This window comes from Clytia hemisphaerica, unplaced genomic scaffold, assembly GCF_902728285.1.
Source record: "Clytia hemisphaerica strain Z4C2 unplaced genomic scaffold, Clytia hemisphaerica genome assembly, whole genome shotgun sequence".
NCBI lineage: Eukaryota > Metazoa > Cnidaria > Hydrozoa > Leptothecata > Clytiidae > Clytia > Clytia hemisphaerica.
Genome location: NW_027103674.1, coordinates 2,027,139 through 2,034,449, shown reverse-complemented (window position 1 = coordinate 2,034,449; position 7,311 = coordinate 2,027,139). Strand labels below are relative to the sequence as shown.

Here is a 7,311-nt window from a genome sequence, read left to right as displayed (position 1 = left end):
ACCTGAATAAATGCAATCGAAATCCCAGAGAACTTCATAATTCCCCAAACGACATTACATTACTATGTCAAACTCCCATTACATAAATTTTACAATTACGTCAGAGTAGACTACGCTCGCCACCGAAGAGGTTTATTTGGAAAGGGTAATTATATTTTATTGTTTGCTTCTTTTTTAAAGATTTGCCGGGTTGGAAAAGTATGAATTTCTTTGTACATATTTTACCTACCCCAAATATTTAGGAGGCTGAGTTTTAAACAAATGGTCAAGTTGAAATGAACGATAAATGTATCAAGGTCTGTTTTATTTACCCCCTGGTGACTTAACAAAAGAGACTTAACTCGATGTTACAATCCAATTATTGAAAGTTTGTCTCGGCCTTTTTATAATGAGCGAGACATACGTTCTCTGATTACGCAATTTTCATATTGGCATTTTCGAGGCATTTTGATGTAACTGTCCGGATCGTTAAGTAATCCATCGATCACATATCGGTCCGTCATCGAGCCGTTCCAATGATCGATCCTATCGAGCGCGAACGTCTGGTGTAAGGTTGAGAAGAAGTGATCCAGATTCCACCTCAATTTGCAAGTTAGTAAATTAAGAGACACTCTGATAAAACCCCAAAAGAGACAGGGTTGTAAGCCTTATAATCACCAAAAACACCACCCAAACCACGGCGGCCACAACACCCACAGCCCACAACACCCACCCTTTGTTTCCTCCTAGTTTTTCAAATGTAAATGGTGCCTTAAAAAACCGAACAATATTCATCGAACATTCAAACATTTTTATCCGAATTATGTTGAAATCAAAGCAAAACAAAAAACAAAAATCTTCAAAGACAGAATGATAGCTTGTTGGTTCTTGAATATCGGCCAGTTTTGATTTGTGATGTTTTCTTGACATGTTCAACAAATTTGATTATAGGTACCTCTTTATCATTGAATATCCACTTGGTTTTACAAGGTAAGTTTAGTTCACTAAAATGAGCACTTCCTCCTGCCTGCGCGATTTGCAAAAACCTCTCATTCATTGACCTTATTTGATACTATACTTGCTGTTTAAAAGTCAAGGAATGATGAAGATCCTTTCTGTCACACCGTTCAAACTATTTTTTTTTCCATTTAACTAGACGGTGTCAATCGAACAACTTCGAACAAAAATCGCAATCAAACGTAATCAAACGCAATTGAATAATTGCCATTCGATTGTTGAACGTAATCGAATCTCAATCGAACGACCGATTCCTGGGTAATATTCTATTGTGTTTGATTGCGTTTGAGTAAGGTTAGATTGGTTCGATTGATAGTTGAACTATGTTCGATTGTCATTTGCATTCAAATAATCTTTGATTTCCTTCGGATTATGTTTGATGAGTTTGATTAAATTAAATTGCATCACTTCGTTTTAGGACTTTTTAGCGGGCTGCCGAATGTTTAAGTACCGTACCAAAGCGAATAAAATCTAATATAATTGAATCAATCAATCGAACGTAGTCGAATACAATCGAACGTAATCGAAGCAACCTAACAGCAAATCCTGGGTAATATTCCATTGCGATTTGATTGCGTTCAATTGCGTTCAATTGACTCAGCGTTCGATTCGTTCGATTGACACCGTCTGGATTTAACAGCAAAATAAACATTTAAAATCAGTTAGGAACATTTGGCGAGTTCCTGTACGGGGCCGCAATCAAAAAAATCATAACCGCACTCACAAAAAAATTATGTTTGCGTCTTTTTTAACCGTTTTTTTGCCTAGACGATATAGCAAACATAATCATTATAAGGCGAGGGGATTTTGATGTTCTGTTTACCGTCGCGTTGCAAAAAATATTTGATGCGGTCAAAATTTCATTATTCATTATTCCTACCTAGTTCTTCCCATCTCCAACGAAGTTGAATTCCACCGTGAAATCGAGCTGCTTTCACTTTCGGAATCAAAATGATATGTGCGAAAATTCAAACGCGTTCGAAACACGTCTAAAACACGAATTTCTAAAATGCCCTTGTAGCCGCCCACTGCCCATAGCTTGGCACAGGAAAAGAAGAAAATAATGAGTTTTTAAGAAATAATGAACTTTTTTGAGTGGCGGCTCAAGAGCGTGGTCAACGGTAAACAGGAGAACATCAAATTCCCCTTGCCTAAGCCTTTAATTGGCTGTTAAAAGTTTCTGCGTCGGTAGAAACTTCTCCAACTTTCAACAATAGACCTTTTCGCCTTTCCATCCGCCATATTGAATTGTATGCAAAAATTATGGTGGTCGAATTGCCGTGGTGAAATTCCCCTAGGAAGTATGCGAAACATATGCAAAAGAAAAGAAAAGTATTAATATAAAACTTACATGCATAATTGGCATTATATTAAAGTGTAATCTTGTAGAAGAAAGATTTTCGTCGTAGAGGCACAGTGCTGCAAATAGGGAAACTTCAGTTGGCCGGTAATTTTTTGAGTGTAACGAGGGGGTCTGGCGGAACCATAGGCAATGATTGCAGAAAAATTGGGCTTGAAAGTGTTGCTTAAAATTAGAAACCTTATTCAAGGCCCAAGGGTAACTTTGATAAAATTTCCTCGTTTCCAAACTCAAATTTATCTTTGGCAAACTTTCTAATATTAATCCATAGGGAATAAAGAGCAACTGGTCCAGATTTGTTGCCACGTTTTTCAAGCTTTTTGTATCCGCAAAACTCTTGATTGGTGCTGAACCTTTATATCATGTCTTATGAACTTCTCTTTCCTTAACTACGCCTTCTCCGATTATTCTTCTCTAAAAACAACAGAAAGCCTTCATAGCTCTTGCAGCGATTGCTTCAATCATATACTGTTTATATTTCATGCGACTACTGTATTTTGTTGCTATGCAAACTAAAGGAAGACGACTTTCCTTTGAGGTATTGAATTTTGATCCTCGTCAAAGACTGCGTACAATTATAATCACCAGATTGTTGTTTTGGGACATACCTCCTTGCATTATGCAATGTGAAGTTAGACAATTGGCAAAAAAATTTATTGCTTACATCAGGCGAGCGATAAGTCCTTGTTTGTTTCTTCAATTCAAAAAGGGAATGGAATCTTTCCTTTTGATACATTTTCAATAATTTATTTTAAGAAAACAGTTTGTCAATTGAAAGGAGCTCGTTTGTGAAGGTTGAATTTTAAAGAAGCACCTGAGCCTTTTGAGATAACGTAACCATTTTTTTAAGAGACAAAACCAGTGCTAAAATTCATCAAAATAATCCAAGTAAAAACATGACAATGTTAGCCCTGGGATTGGGGGTGCATGATACCGTTCTTCAAACATGCTTTTTGTAGCAACTTTTCTCTCACAGATATCTTATAATAATAATATAATAAAATTCTACAACCGCCCATTACTGGACATGGTTGGACATGGGAAGGTATCTCACCGTGAGGCCTATTCACTTAGAGGTATTTTCCCATGTCGAACTAATTAAATTCAAATTCACATCATTACTTCTTGCTTAAGGCAAGAGAACAAAATTGACTAATAGAAATCATTTTATGACCAACAACTTGATCCAACAAAGACTTGGCAGGGCGACCTCTTCTCGTGTATTGGTCATCATTAAATGTTAATAATTTCAAAGAACGAGAAGAGGGCATACGAAGGACGTGTGCAGCATAGTGATGCTGCTGTGATTGAATAAAATAGCTAACATCAGAGGTTCCACAGATCCTGTGGAGCTGCGCATTGTTTATTGAAAATCTGTAATCATTTTGATTCTCATTCACAAATCTGAAACCACCACGTACCATTCGACGCAGAAATTTCCGATACGCCACGTCAAGACGATTAAACTGTTCTTGATTAAGGTTCCAATTCTGACAGGCATACACAAGACGACTTCGAACAAAACAATTCAAAAACAAAACTCTCGTTTTCAGCTTTAAATGAAAGTTTTGTAAAAGATTTGACATTTGTGAAAATTTTGCAGATGCTAATTGAATACGGTGAGTGATCTCCTTTTCACCAGTATTAGGCTGATTCGAATTGAGATAAGCACCAAGATATTTAAAATCTGACACGTTTGACAGTTGACTTTCACCGAGATCAATAATTGAGGATGGGTAGGGTATTTCATCTGGATGGTTGAGTATCATCGTTTCGCTTTTTTGAGAGTTAATGGATAAACCAAATTTTGTAAAGACTTCATTAAGCAGAACAGTAGCGCTCTGGAGACCAGTTTTTGATTGTAGAAATAAAACTAAGTCATCAGCATAGCCACACCAAGGTAACAACGATGTTCCTGATGAACTCAAGCCTTTCTCACGCATTATCACCCTTTCATTTCTTGAGATTGAATGACTATTTATGCGATACTTGTGGACAAAGAACTGGATTAATGGATCGTTACGGCTTTTCTCGATCATCAGGCGCATAACAAAGTCTATGTACAGATTGAAGAGAAAAGGGCTTTCTGGGCCACCCTGACGAACACCGAATGTGGTTGCGAAAACTTTTCCCTCGTATAATAGAGATGTATGGTGATACAATTTTTCAAGAATTTTGAGCAATATTGGAGATTGACTGTTGCAAAATCGTAAGCTTATTGAATCAAATAACCATTTACGTGGGATATGATCGAACGCAGCAGACAAGTCAACGAATAATAGGAATACAAGCTGTTTCTTACGGTGGCTGATTTGATGTACCCTTTTAACGGTATAGATCCCGTCTGTCGTACCACGATTTGAACGAAACCCATTTTGCTCGTCTGAAAGCTGTTTCTCATACCATTCACGAAGTCTGTTGAGAATGATATTAACCACAAGTTTGCAGACAGTGGACCCGATACTGAGTCCCCTGTATTTTGAGGGATCCTTCTTTGATCCTTTGCCCTTCCATAATGTTCTGAGAAGAGATTGACACCAAGAGATAGGCAGATCATGCCCAGACCACAAGTTATTGGTGATTCTGTGGATCACTTCAAGCATAATAGGGTGAGTGCATCGTTTCAGTAGCTCTGGCTCAATATCATTACTGGCTTTGTTGTTTTTCAATTTTCTTAACCACTAGATAGAGCTACACTATCTTTTCCAAGCCAAGGCAAGTAAAGCAAAATAATCTTTGCTGCAAGTAGACCACAGTAGAAACCTTGGTATACAAAGAATGACTTCAAAATTTCAAGGATTGCCCAAGCTTAATTGTGACGTCACTTCATTCAAAATGGTGTTTCATTTTGCTTCAGCTAGGGACGAGTAGCTCTATCCAGTGTTATATCAGACATCTGTGCATTATTTCTCAATAATCCAAACAAATCTTTTTTTCAAACAAGATCTGCAGATTTCGCGTGTTGCTTTACCTCAGCCTATCAACGGTTTTCATCACATTTATTTGTTTCTTTGTGGAGCAAAGCACAGATACGTGGAAATTTCAAGACAACTTTATGAGTAAGTCCAAGACATTTTTCCAACACATGTTTCCTACTATGAAGGTAGTATTACGTAGTACTTTTGTAAGATTAAATTTACTCTACAATGATCAATTTTCACAAAATAATAACTTTTATTTAAAAATATCATTTTCTTTTAAGGTGCAATACAATTTGGCAAATTTGGTATATGGGGCACATATGTTTTTGCTGTTCTCATTCTTTACTCACCTGATGGCAAATCTAATACTTCTGGGAACGGTAAGCGATTATATTTTTCGTTCGATCTGTTGTGGATGCTAGAATTTAGCCTCTTAATAGTTACTCTCATGGATCGTTTAGATTTTCAGAAAATGTTTTGTTTTTTACCAAAGTCTTTTACAGTCAACTTATTGGTAGAAATCGTCAGAATTAGTTCTCTTGCCAAAACAAGTTATATCAAGCCCCCCCCTCCTTAAAAATGGCACCCCCTCTTTTAGCTCAACCCCCCTCTTAAAAATGAAAATTCCTAAACCCCCTCTTTTTCCCAGGTTTAAGTTCAACCCCCCCTCTTTTTCGACCTTTTACGCACAAACTCTTACTACTGTATATTCCAAGGTTATTAAAATGAAGAATACAATAATATGAATCTGATGGTAGAAATTTTTAAACAGATACACCTACAGTAAGATATTTAAGATACCAATTCTTCCATGAACCCCCCCTTAAAAAATTAACCCCCTTTTTTTGTCCAAGCGACCACTTTTATTTGAAATTTTCACAAGCCCCTCCTTTTCAATTCAGTACAATTTTCAACCCCCCCCCCCAAAAAAAAAAAAAAAAGCTTTCTCTTTAAACCTGAAGTTGGCTTCATTACCTTTGTATCTTCAATGTTGCATCACTTTTCTAATTGATTTTATAGCAAATTTTAGCGAAATCCAAGAAGACAGCTGTAGCATCCATTAGCTGATATCTACATTTTTTTTCCTGGAAAAGGATGCAGTGGATTGTAAAAGTCAAATCTTTGTATAAAAAAAACCTGTAATTCCAGTAATGGAAATTACAGCTTCTTTTGGGGTTGGGTTCTTGTGGGGTTGGTTGGTCAATTATCTTAAAACAGCAAAAAATGGAGTATGGACAATTTGATTCTCCAGCAGCGATGTGGCAAAAGGAAAATTGTATCAAACATTTTATATTTTGTGTATCATTTTGGAAAAAAGTCATTCCTGCAATCCATTATTTAGGCTTTAATAAACATAATTTTCTATAAGCATAACATTTATCAGCATATGCAGGCTCAGTTTTGGTACCTAAACAATGGCTCTATTGTTTAAGAATAATGTAAGTATAAGCATAATGCGAGCCAGACATAGGGTAAGACACCACCTGCTTATAAAAAAACAAACGTGTATGGTATACTGTACTTCCATAAAATAAGCACTACAAAGATCTTTTTATTTTCAAAGTTGAAGGTGAAGTTTGAATGTGCGGTGGTGCTCTTTTCAAAATTTGAAATATTTGCTCCAAAGATTGGGCTATTCCATTAAATTTCAATACAGAGGTGGGCGGACGAATTTTTTCAAAATTGGCAAAAAAACCCTTGGACATTTTATTTTTATAACTTAAAGTGAAAGTAGACAAACTATTATTTCACTACCACACTGTCTTGGTTTTATGACTTTTATGATTTTAAAGCTTGATAAAAATAATTATACATTATTTTCTTTTGATAGCTTTTACTTTCCTTTGTTTATACTTTTATACAAGTTATTTGTTTATAGCTTACAAGTTATTTGCATCAAGTTTTTTTTTTTTTCAAGTTTTCTATTTCAGGTTCAGCCCTCTTCAATGGCCGGTGCTCATAATAGCACTAATGTTTTGAGTCAAAAAATGTTTTGCTCTACTAAGGTACAGTAAGCTAAATGGAGCTTTAAAT

At 36.0% G+C, this 7,311-nt stretch overlaps 1 long non-coding RNA gene across 1 annotated transcript; it reads left to right on the top strand.

The window, feature by feature from the left end:
* Positions 1–2,015: 2,015 nt before the first annotated feature.
* LOC136803487 (uncharacterized) lies at positions 2,016–6,473 on the top strand. Its single transcript, XR_010846153.1, has 5 exons — positions 2,016–2,407; positions 2,486–2,894; positions 5,301–5,415; positions 5,559–5,657; positions 6,298–6,473. It is a non-coding gene; the product is annotated as an uncharacterized lncRNA (long non-coding RNA).
* Positions 6,474–7,311: the final 838 nt, after the last annotated feature.